Raw genomic sequence first — 13,347 nt, forward strand, 5'->3', positions numbered from 1 at the left:
ACACAAAATACGTAAGACTTACCATGTTTGTCACACATGCAATGTAGTAGGTTAGTTTAATGAGCCATGCAGTCTGAAAAGATGACATGGAGCATTTCAGGGGACTGAGCTCACAGAGCATATATTGGTAACGCCCTAAAGCATCCCTTGATTAATCGTCTTTCAAGACAAACTCTTGAGGAACAATCTGATTGTTTTGTGGTTCAGGTCCTATCATCTACTGGCTTGACCCCTGTGAATTGATTCTGAAAACAGTGGCGAGCTCGGAAAACAAAGCGAAAAAGGTTTAATGAGACACACAAGGATGTAAATATTCTACTGAATCCATTCATTTAGTTGAGGTTTGGTAAGAGAAGAGAGTCTGGACGGGAGGAAGAATTGTCCAAAGCCCGTCTACGGAGAGCCTGTTCACTAGTTAATAAGCCCTATTTCACTGAATTTGGTTGAAATTCCAACAGAGTTCCACTGGGGGTGATCGCAGTCCAGTGCAAAATGAATGGGAGTCTATGGAGCCAGATTATCCTTAAGAAATCTCCTATTGGATTGGAGTTTTTGTAACTTCAGCATGGATTATAGGTCAAAAGTTGAATGAACGAGCACTTAAGTCCTTCACATATCTAACAGGTTGAGTTGTTGTTGCCCATAACACACTAGCTTTCTGCTAACGAAAGCTGATTGGTTATTGAATTACGTAATTATGACCAGAGATCCTGCTTGATGGCATCCGAAGCAGAGCCAGAATGTCAGAGCGAATATTTCAATGTGGTCTTTAAAACATTAGCGAACCAAAACTCTTTCTAGTACGTGTACTGATAGGGAGGGATCCTAACCTGTCAGCTGTGTTGTCGATGCCTCAAGAGAAACAGGAAGGTGTATGTCATTGGAATTTTAAAAGGCTTTTTAGAACAAAAAAGACACTTTAAATTTGTTTTTAACACCCAATAGGATGCGTTCCCTCTCCTTTCAAATGCAACCTTCAAATTAATTGACAAAAAAAGGTATCCTAAAAAAAATTGATTTTAAGGTCTACAGCTCCATAGACCTCCATTCATTCTGCACTGGCCTGTACGCATCCCCAGTGGAACTCTGGTGGAACTGCAACCAGTTCAGATACCTGAAGTATTGCGAGAGTGGAATTTCTTCCCTTATTAGAAATTATTTGGACTGTCTCGAGGTTTGTCCACAAAGACAGGAAACAGTGTTGCATTCTGGGATGCATATGATACGGATGAGAATGACTTTCTTTAAACTTTACACAGAATGTTATGTAACACTATATGGAACAAAAAGCCCATGCTGTATTAAAAACTTGAAAGTAGTGATTGAGTTCATGAACTCATCATGAGAATGACTTGAGGTAATAAGTAAAAGTAAGGTACGGTTTCCTCACTTTTATAGAAACAGACTTCTTCTTGAAACCAGTGGAGACGCCCCCTGCTGGAAAAGAGATAGAATTCTGGTTTAGGGTGCTTTGGCGTTGGCTTCACTTTTCAGGCTGGGACTTCTTCCATTAATTTACAGTCTATGTCTGGAGCACAAAGATACACAAATGTACACACTACACATATAGAGTGACAAGTGAAGTTACCTCAAATCATCTGTGACACAGACTAATACACATACTGTATATTACAGAGGTAATACGCAGTCTATATGACTGATTTAGTCTGAGGGACATACTGAATGCCATATAAAGTACCCACCTACAGAACACACCTAAAAGGAAACAAATATAAGCCACTCACATACTGTGTCTGTTCCCAGGCTCAAACCCCCCCCCCCCCTCTCTCCTCAGTATTCTGGCGGCAGCGGCAGTGAGCGCTGCCAGCGCCTATCGATCAGACATTTAGCTGAATGTTCTCATCGAACAGCGGCTGCTGCGGACGAGACGCACGTGGAGAGACTGGGAAACAGACACACACACACACACACACACACATACATGCACAAAGAAGAAGAAGTGGACAGAGAAAATAAATGAGATACATGTACAAAGGTAGATATAGGGAACTGATGTTGCTGACCATTGATTCACAATTACCTAACAATACCTATGTACTACATAAACAACAAATACATGTATACACTGCATGGATAGAAGTCTTCAGACTATATGACGCGCATATATTTCATGTGTCATTCCACGGCAATTAGCCTTCAATGCTGCTGTAAGGTTTCCCTCCAGATGTTAGAAACATAGCTGCAGAGATTTGCTCCCATCAAGAGAGCATTATGTTTACGTTGGGTGATAAGGTTAGCTCTCACATGGGATTCCAGTTGATACCAGAGGGGTTGGATGGAGTTAAGCTCAGGGCTCTTCATCATGTTGAAACTAGTCTGGATCAATGGAAGCATAAATCCAGGGTGAAGGATCAAACATCTGGCCCATGGCTCACCAGACGATTGTGTGTGTGTGTTTTATGTGAAAGATTGTAAGATTTACAAAACAATAGGCTCGTTCGAGATGAACTGTGCCTTGTTTAAAAAGTGGATGAGAGCAGGCGGCAGCAGCCAGGGGCGGGGACAACAATCTGCTCTCAAGTCGGACAGTTTCCAGCCGTTTCCAGCCGCCTTCAGGCTGAACAGGAAGTGACAAAAACACCGTGGTCCGATTCCGATTTAATAAAATGTTATCAGAGCCTCCCTAGGGAGGTGTTCCAGGCACGTCCAGCTGGGAGGAGGCCTCGAGGAAGACCCAGGTCTAGGTGGAGGGATTAAATCTCCAACTTGGCCTTGGAACGCCACCGGATCCACCATTCGGAGCTGGTTGATGTGGCTCGGGAAAGGGAAGTTTGGGGTCCCCTACTGGAGCTGCTGCCCCCGCGACCCGATACTGGATAGGTGGACGAAGATGGATGGATGGATGGATAGTTGGATGGATGGCTAGATGGTCATGAGAGCCATAGATCAGCTTGTACAAGTCTCCAGTTATTAAATGATGACTGAGTAGCTCTCAAATTGCTCTCCAAGCGATCTGATTTTAATTGACAACACACTGTAGATGATTCGTCACTATCATCACCATCAGCCACACAACATGTGTTCTGTACAGAATAAGCCAAAGTTAGAAGTTAAAATCCCTCCGATTCAAAAACATTGAAACGTTTATATAAAACGTCATCATGTTGAGTTGATGCTGAACCAATCAGCTGTCAGATCAGCTGAGAGGCCGGCGTTTCCCAACATGCTCGGGGTCCGCCTGTGTCTTGCAGTCGGTGAAAAGCAACCTGCGTCTTAGACCTGCGTCCTCAAATCGCTGGCTCATCTCATTGGACGAGGTACACATATATAGATATACGTTTAACCATAGGTACATTTAAAAATCTCATATTTCTGTAAAGTGAATCTGTAATTGTGTAAATTTGCCCCCCTCTCCGCCCCTGCAGTTTGTGAACCACTCCAGCTTATTAAGTGTTATATGATCTGGACTCCACACGAAGGATTATCAGCCACACAACGCCGACAGAAGGCAACATCCACATCAGATCAGATGTGGATGATCAGCATCAGCTTAGGAGGTCAGCGCCAGTCGAGATAACATTCATACAGCTGCAACCCAACATAGCATCACAGGGGAGACAATTACTGATTTTAGAGAGAGGACACAGAAGAGAGACACACAAAGACAGTTAGAGGAGATACATCAGAGGGAGACAGGTGTAGTCAGCGAGTGGAATGATGGAGAGGAAATGCATGGTCAACTTCCCTTCAGCTCTGTGTGTGTGTGTGTGTGTGTGTGTGTGTGTGTGTGTGTGTGTGTGTGTGTGTGTGTGTGTGTTTGTGTGTGTGTGTGGCCCCTTAGGTCAGATCTATAATTGAAGATCCTTTCCTCTATCTCACTGATGCGCCCTTTGCACTGACACACACACACACACACACACACACACACACACACACACACACACACACACACACACACACACACACACACACACACACACACACACACACAGCATCTGTGCAGTTACTTAAGTTTAGGCACCAAAACAACTAGATGTGATTAGAAAAAAGTCTTGTTTAGCCAACCACAGTCAATCACACTAATCTGATCTCAGTAGCCTGTATATTATATTATATTATGAAAGCGCTGAGATTTTTTTCCAACATTTGCGAGGGACACATAATAAACAGGGGGTCTGGCCTGGTCTACATTTTCCACATCACTTTATGGTGGAAATGTTATAAATATAGCTTATATAGACAGCACGCTGGCTCAGTGGTTAGTACTGCTGTTTCTGTGTAGGTTTCATCCCACCATAAAGAAATGCATGCCAAGTAACTACAGTTCAGAAACATTGATTAATGTACATTTTCCTCATAAATACATACATCTTAATACCACATGAATAAACTCAGAGTCCAAGTTAAGCAGGCGGAAAAAAAACAAAAACCGGTACAACCCTTAGAAAAGATGTTTTTTATGTTATCTAGAGGACGACAAACAGGACAGGACACAGATAAGGTGTTTCTTTTCACACATGGGCCTATTTAGGAATAATCTGAAACATGTTATGTCTGTGCATGTTTCTTGGCAGAGGTATTTCAACACAATAAACAGTTTATTGTCATTGAAATCTTTTCAGTGAACCAAAGTGGCCCACCTCAAATGTCAGTGTCAATGCTAACTCTGTTAGCAGAATCTAGCCCGACTTTCCCATCTCTAATTCCCACAGGAAGTGATGTGAATTGTGACGTTTTCACTGGGAAAAAGGGTTTTCTGATGCGCATGAACACACGGTAAATACACAAGGTAAGGAGGGTTGGAACGAGAGACAGGTGACATGAGGGCAGATGTACAGGTGGGACTCGTCAGGGCGGTGCACACAATTACAGACGGGTGGGAAAACACAGGTCAAACACGACATGACACACAGGAAGTGACCCAACAAAATAAAACAGGAAATGAAAAGAAGAAAACAAAACAAAATCATGACATTGTACAGTGGGCTAAAAACAGCTGACCGCTGAGTCCGGACACTTACTTCTCTTCCTTCCCTGGCACCATGTTGGGCCTCTTCTCCCCCTGACAGGGTCATATGTTCCGGCTCTTGTGTCACAGTTCTGCGCCAGATGTTTCTGGGCCTCCCAGGTTTTCTTTTGCCGGGTGGTGTCCATCTTAAGGCAACTTTTTTGATGCGGTCCTGCTCCACCTTCAACACATGCCCTAGCCATCTCAGGCGTATGTGCGTAATATCCTTGGTGATGCTCCAGCTTCCCATTTTCTCATACAGTTCCTTGTTGGAGATCTCATTAGGCCTGGCATATTCTCCGGAGGCATCCATTATGGAACATTTCCATTCTCCTCATGTCTGTTTTCTTGAGTCTGGACACGGGTGAGGGCAAATCAAACCGTAAACAATGAGCTAAAAGATGCTCAAATGCCCCTTAAAGCTAAGTGAAGGGGCAAGGTTGGTAACATTTCGATCCTTTGAATCGTTGCTGTGAGCGATACCTTCCACTCGTCTAATACCTAAGTGGTTAACTTTAAGCCAGAACAATTAAAAAAACAAAACAAAAAAATCCCAATAACATCATACTGTGACATAAGTATTGTGAAGATATCGTATCTTGAGGCCTCCAGTGATTCCCACCCCTACTGCTTTGTCAAAGCACTAGACAAAGAGCAATACTCAGGTGTGTTCACACAGAGAACATCTGACGCTTGTTTCATTATTAAAGTGAAGAGCGCTGGCAGGGTGTCTGTTGATTCATTTACAGAGGAAAGGATTTATTATGTAATAGATCAGTTTGGCTCTAACAGCTGAAACTGTCTTCTGTCCGATACTTTTATCAAATTTCATCTTTACACAATACACCACTGTAAGACCAGAGTGCGAGTCCCACAATGCATTCCGTGATAAAATGTGAAGAAAATGCTGACCATCAGCACACTCTCACTCCTATCGTGTCAGAAAGCTAAGCTTAGTCAGGTGCCTTTGGCAGTCCCTCGAGGATGTTGTGGCCCAAAATGCCTGAATTCACAACAGTAAACATTTTTGGTATACTACTTCTAAAAATGAAAAGGAAACTTGTTTCAGACTCAGGATGCCCCCAATGTTGGTATAATTGGAAAATGGCTAATGGATTTAAGACACAAAATAATTCATTGAATGAATCAAATCTGAACATATGTCACATGTAAGTGGCTTGTTGATCTTTACATTGTTTATTTCCCAATCTGGCCTGGCCTGGCTTGGCCTGGACTGGGACACATGTTCATACGGTTTGATAATGGACTTATTGAACTTTAACTTATCATTGCACTTACAAAGGAAGTTGTAACAAACAAAGCTGTCCTCAATTTGGGTCATCCTGTACATCTCATCTCCGGTTTTTCCTGCATCCACCGTGTGTGTATGTGTAGATGTGTGTGTGAGTGTGTGTGTTTGTGTGTGTGTGCGCCTGCGTGTGTGCAAAGAGCCGACAGGATTGAGAAAGCAGAAGCTTTCAGCCACTTGAGAGTGGAAAATCGTATACAGGTTGGCAGGATCTTCTGAAATGTTTTCTTCGCTGTACGTTTTATTGGTGAATGCGAGGTGTTCGAGTCATATGTCTCGTTTTAATATCAGAAACAAGGAAATTACATGTGTGAGTGTGACGTTGTGCCGTCTGATCAGTGGTGCTCAGTCACACAATGACGCTGAAGTCAGGCACTATAGGAGCCGATTGCAACAATTCATGCAAATTCAACCATCGCAACTTAACTGCAAATTTGACCAATAGTCTCCTGTGATTGGTTGAAGTTGCAGGAGACTCCGGTTATTTGTCAAAAATTTGCAGTAAAGTTAGGGTGATTAGAATTAGGGTTGGTTGAATTTGCGTGAATTGTTGCGATTGCAAGTTCCTGGAGGGACTGCTTTGGTGATTGTGAGTGACGCAAAAAGTCTCCTTCAGCGTACTATATGGATCGGTCAAGACCCTTGGTGTCACTATTTGACGCTCTCAGGACTCACATTGAGCCTTTTGGATCTTTGGGGTCCGTTTCAGAAAGGGGGTTTAACAAAGTCTGAATCTAACCCTGAACTCGGAGTGGATAAACCCTGAGTTTGGAAACTGAGTTTTTGATTCCAAAACCGCTGATTTGAGTTGGTTCAATCAGCGCAGAGTAGGTTCACTCAGAGTTAAAGTAATGGTTCGGAGTAATTTCAACCTAGGGACCTCAAGCCAAACAACCCCCCAGAGGCTTTTTTTTATCACTTTGGTTGAACATTAGGCAAGTCAGCGTCTACAAATTACAACACCAAAAAAGATGCAACAAACATCTTCATTAATTTAACTTATTTTATTAAAAGTAGTAAAACTACCGGGAGACAAGTTATAATTGAGGTACATTTAGAGACACTACATTATTTAATTGTTAAAATACTAAATATTTTTGTTGTATCTGCTTTCTGTGGTGTAATTTATAGACATCCATAAGTCTTACTGCCGCTAGCAGTAGCAGCAGAGAGCAGAAGTATTATCAAATAAACTCCTGGTGTACACTAAAACTTCCTAATCCATCATTTTGTGAGTACATAACATATGTATCCTACTGTAGGGGTTGGTATAATTTCGGGCATTATTAGTGGGGTAATTTACGAGATATACCCTTGGTTTCAGTTGCGCCTAAGCTAACCAGCTGATAATGCTAACTCACCCAATCTTCGATCCAGGTAAAAAAAAGCCTCTGGGGGGGTTGTTTGGCTCAAGGTCGTGGCGCAAAGGACCCTAGGGTTAAATTACTCCAAACCATCACTTTAAGCGCGTGCACCACCACAATAAAAAGGCAGGATGAATGGAGCCATGATACTATGATTCACCATGGTAACAACCACAAACAGACTGGTCGGCGGAAATACTCATGCACACATACAGCAAAGTTAAACATATGTTTAGTTTTTTTTTTTAAACACAGTGGCTGCAGTAGCATAACAAGAATTGGTGCGGGAAAGAAAATGGCTGCTCGAGTCAATGCATCAGCTCTAGTATATAGTATTAATTTCAATTTTATTCACAGGTAACCTACATTACTGGTGAATACTGAAATGGTAGCAGGCTACATCTATCATTTCGCTTAGGTGCAATCCTATTCTGAGGTTTCAGCACCATCATTTACAGAATTTTGATTTACAATCTTTTTTTTTTTTTTTTATGAGTCTTGCAAAACACACATTTCAGAGCAAGTCAGACACAGTGTGGTGTTTTTTGCTTTAGGGAGACCAGCAAAGACACAGTTAAAGTAGTCAAGTCTGTTAAAGATAAAAGCATGGACAAGTTTTTCCAAATCATAAATATACACATAAGTCCTTTAACCCTTGATATATTCTTAAAGTGAAAATAGGCTGACTTTTTAATTTGTCTAAATGTGGCTTTTGAAATACAGGTGAGTGTCCATCACTACACCAACATTTTGGGCTTTGTCTGTTGTTTTCAACATTGTCATTTGAAGCTGAGCACGGACTTTTAATTGTGGTTCCGTAGCAGACGTTTCTGCAAAAAAACAATTTTGTCATAACCACACGACTTACTGTCGCATAACAGACAAATTACCGTACAGTATAGGATAAGCTCATAGGCAGCTTGACTTCCATTAGCTGTTTAGGTTTAATTATTAATGGTAACTAACATTTTAGTTAGTACTAACTAGCCTGTGTCTATGTTATCTCCTAACATATACCTACCTCTCCGTCTCTGCTGATTGGGAATGATTGAGATTTCTCTTGCACAGCTACCAGAAGACTTACAACTTTCAGACAGGTGGCTTACGTCACATCTTCGTCTTCAAGCTCAGTTGGAGGCTGCGCAGTAACGCTCAGCATCACCGGGAAAGAGCTTCTAACATACGTCACTGGTCTCCCTTGCAAGTCTACGGGGTGGCTATGTCCATTGCTTTAACTGTCTGTGACTGCCACAGTACCCTTGCTTCTTTGGCCAAGACAGACACCATGTCTTTGGGAAAGCAGAATATTTTGGTGTTTTTACTGAACATGCTTTTTACATCACATTTTTACAGACTCGTACAGAGTCGCCCACAATCAGAGTTTGAGGCCGATTCGTTAGCTTTCCCTGTAGCTTTTTATTTTTGGAATTGCTCTCAGTCATTACCCTGCTGTGTGAAAATCAGACACAATCCAGCTCATCAGATGGAGATCCAGGGTCCTGCAGCACTGGAGCAAATCTGTGATCCAGTTTCCCACTCGGTTGTCGGGGAGGGATTTTCTTTCTAATGCTCCCTTTCACAGCTGTCCACGGCTGTGTACAGCGGTTGAAGAGGCACTCTGCCTTGATGATAATGCAGGCCAGCCAGTTATAGTACTCTATACTACAACACTGCACTAGAGAGTATTCACACAGTATAGACTACACTCACAACGGAAGAACCGGGCTGCTTGGGCTTCTACGGTAGAGCGGTGCTGCCCAGGAGCTAACCATGGAGTAGGACTGAAACAAACAAAAAAATGTCTTAGTCCAATAATCTGTTGATTATTGTCTCGATTAATGCATAATGTTGTTCAGTCTATAAAATCTTTGAAAATGGTAAAAATTGTGGATCAGAGTTTCCCAAAGCCTGAGATAACGTTGCCAAATGTCTTGTTTTGTCCACTACTCAAAGATATTCATTGCACTTTCACAGAGGATTGAAAAAAACTAGAGCATATTCACATGTAAACTGTAATCAGAATAATCTTTTTCCACAAATAATGACTCAAACCGATTATCAAGAGCTGCGGATTCATTTCATTAATTAATCTTTGCAGCTTTACCATGGAGCTAAGTGATGCTCTTTTTGCACTGTAGCCGTCGGCGCTGGTAGTGCTGCCCCTTTTCTTCACCCCCTCTTTTCCTTTATGATCTGCAGATCAACAGTACGAGCTCGGTATAAGCACCTCTCTCCCGCAGAAGCCCTACCCCCCCAAAGAAAAAGCTTGACAACGTCCTCTGCTGTCGTTGGCGTTCCCCAAATAAGCCGGGATATCAGTTTATAAATACTGAACGTGTTAAATATTTGTGTTTTAAAATTGGTTCAGCCATGTTGGACTTCCGAGCGATTGGTGTAATAAAAAATACTAGTAAATACCTAGCATCCCAGGACCTTTCAGGCAAGATAACCTTTAGGACCACCAAACATTCGGGGCTTTGTTGACCATTGTCAGGACGGTGGAAGCGGAACCAAAGTCGACTTGATTCTGGTGTGGTGTGTGACACCCCCTCTCTAACACTCTGATATAGAAACGATCTAAATAGGAAGACTACTACTGCGACCACTGCTATTTCATCACATGGTTGCTGCCGTACTCGCATACTCTGCACTGCATACTCAATACACTCAATATACTGTCGTTTAACATACGTTTGTGTAATTAACCAGTAGTGTGTGCCTTTTTGGACACGCAAAGCCGTACTTTTCGACCTTGCTTTCTGTCGCACTAAATTCTTGCTCTTGTGGGAATTACTAGACTTGTTGGGTCGTTGTAAATTTTAGAGGGTGGTCTAGACCTAGTCTATTCGTAAAGTGTCTTGAGATAACTCTATAAATGAAAATTGAATTGGGAGCCTACTTGCTTCGGAGACACGTAACCTTGGTAACCCCTGATGACCCTAGATGGAAAATGTTTAAATTACTGAATAAAGGTAAATTACTAGGTTTAATATGTAGACACGTTAAATAAGAGCATCCTTGACGTCACAGAGCGGCATTGGCTTCTGTTCGTTTGTCTGTTATGAATGTTCTTGCTACCGCATTGCATTGTGGGTTACTTATGCCGTGTAGTGTCCAATGTGCAACTGTAATATTTCACCGGAAATAGTATAAAATTCACGTACTATTGGTCAGATTTTGGCCGTACTAAGAAATCTTGCATAGTGTTTTAGCCAACTAAATAGCATGTTGGTGTGGCATATTAGCATATATGACTTATTGTATTGAGTACTGCATATTTTTCTTTCTCTGGACCCATTGCTGATTTGTTCCCGGTATTTTCTGACATTACATGAAACAGGAACAGTTTTCTTATTTTCCCCAGCAGTTCCTCGTGTTGCCGGTGACAAAACTCAAGCAGCGGAACTCATCTTCGCCTTCATCTTCAGTTTGAACGCTACTGTAGATATGTAGCAGGAAGCAGGGTGGAGGGGTGCCTTGTGTGAACAAGCTTTATCTAATCGCCTCTGATCTGGGTTCATCTGCAGATCAATGTGGATTAAGCCTTTACATGTGGGCAGATTAGCTCTCACAGCGGCAGTTTTTACAGTTCAAATGAGCCCCCGGCTGCGTCCCTGGTACAGTAGAGCTGCAGATTGGTAGTAATAAATCCTGCAAGGAACATATGGAGGGAAAAATGAGAGCTGGAAAGCGTGGAAAATCGAGCTGAAAGCAAATGAAGAGACACGCCACGTTCCCGCAGTCATTACAGCGACGGCAGCAAGATGTCTTGCTAATATGAAGATTTAATCGAGAGCCTGGGGCTGCATGTGGTCATCAAGCAGACGAGAATGGCACAGAGAGAGAGAGAGAGAGAGAGACAGAGAGAGAGACAGACAGAGAGAGAGAGCGACAGTGAAGGACAGAGACGTGGAAGAAACTAAAGAATACCCAACTATTGGGTTGTTTATGTGATCAATTGTTTTTTCTTTCCTGAACAGAGCAAGGAAAACACACACATAATGTACATGTAATGCATTAAACCCTTTTGCTTCACTCTTTTTAATAGTAGCTTTTTCATAAAGTCATAAAAACAATAATTATATACATATCACATTGTAACTCAAACAGTAAATAGTGAATGAAAGGATTAGGCTTAAACAAAAGCTTAGACATGCTCATCCTGTGGCGTTATAAGTTATAGCACTCATATTGTGCTCATTTTCTGGTTCATAATTGTATTTTGAGGTAGTACGAGAATTGGTTTAAATGGTTTTATTTATTTATTTTTAACATTTTTGTTGTACTGCACATTGCTGAAGCTCCTCTTGTCACCCTGTGTGTTGAGCTCTCTGTTGTATCTACAGAGTGAGACATCTCACTTCTGCTCCATCTTTGTTGGGAGTTGCACATGTGCAGTGACTAAGGACTACTAGCCAGTCAGAAGCAGAGTGTGAGGGCCCTGACAGTACCTAGGTAAGGACTAGTAGCCAGTCAGGAGGAGAGTATGAGGGCGTGCTCTGACAGTACCTGGGTTAGGACTACTAGCCAGTCAGAAGCAGAGTGTGAAGGCCCTGACATTACCTATGTAAGGACTAGTAGCCAGTCAGGAGGAGAGTATGAGGGCGTGCTCTGACAGTACCTAGGTAATGACTACTAGCCAGTCAGGAGCAGAGTATGAGGGCCCTGAAAAGCGGGCTAGTGTGATCCCAAACAAAACCCGTTTCAGCCAGTAACAATGGCCACGGCTTAGCCGAACATGTTCAAACCAGAGTCTGATACTGAAACACAGCCAGAACAACCAGAACCAGATTCGCAACCTAGACTGGAACGAGATAATTGTTAACATAGGAATCTTTCATACGTAACGTCTTCATTCCGTTCTGTCTCCTGGACATGGCGATACAACTATCTAAACTCTTCAGGCCTCCGCTCTAACTACCTTGGTTTTGAGGGCCAGATTGTAAATCCCTTAAATCTACAAAGGCATCTCAAAGGCAATAAAAAAAATTACATAATCAGAGAAACAAGAAATGTAATAAAATTTGTATCCCTCAAAGATAGCATTACAAACAATTTTTTTTTTAGGCCCTGAACACCCACACAGGTGTTCATAGTTGATGTGGCTGATTGGATCTTTTCCAGGACTATGTGGGTGTGAACAGACTCACAGACTGACATCTTCTTGCCAATGTTAGCGTTGTTGCACCGGTTAGGGCGGGACAAATGACACCTTGGTCATCCTTATTGGTAGAAAGAATGTGTGACCTAAAACCCACCTTCAACCTGAACAGAGTCTAATCAGCCAGGATAACCGAAAACACCTCAGGGGTTGTGCAGAGCCTTTAAAATCCATAAGAGAGTTGCAGATTGAAAAAAAAAAAATCTTTAATTTAAATTGGCTTTGATCCATAATTTCACCCCAACAATAAAAATACATCTTTTAATATCCTTGTTGGCTTTTTCCAAAAAGGTATCCTTGAACGTACCTCTCATATCATACTTTGTTTCATATACTGGGAAAAACAACAACTTTGAATGCAGTATGGACGTCATTTTAAATTAGCCTGAAGTCTCTTTTATATAGGCCTTAGTGGTCCCCTAATATTGTATCTGAAGTCTCTTTTATATAGGCCTTAGTGGTCCCCTAATACTGTATCTGAAGTCTCTTTTATATAGGTCTTAGTGGTCCATAATACTGTATCTGAAGTCTCTTTTATATAGGT

The 13,347-nt window shown here is 42.0% G+C and overlaps 1 long non-coding RNA gene across 1 annotated transcript in view; it reads left to right on the forward strand.

Moving 5' to 3' along the window:
* Positions 1–392: 392 nt before the first annotated feature.
* Positions 393–13,347, forward strand: part of LOC117959832 — a 19,459-nt gene continuing 6,504 nt past the window's right edge. Inside the window, exons 1-2 of the long non-coding RNA XR_004660010.1 lie at positions 393–502; positions 7,963–7,967. This is a non-coding gene — a long non-coding RNA (uncharacterized LOC117959832). The remainder of the gene's footprint in view (positions 503–7,962; positions 7,968–13,347) is intronic.

The sequence above is a fragment of the Etheostoma cragini genome, chromosome 16 (assembly GCF_013103735.1).
Source record: "Etheostoma cragini isolate CJK2018 chromosome 16, CSU_Ecrag_1.0, whole genome shotgun sequence".
In the NCBI taxonomy this organism is placed as follows: Eukaryota; Metazoa; Chordata; class Actinopteri; order Perciformes; family Percidae; genus Etheostoma; species Etheostoma cragini.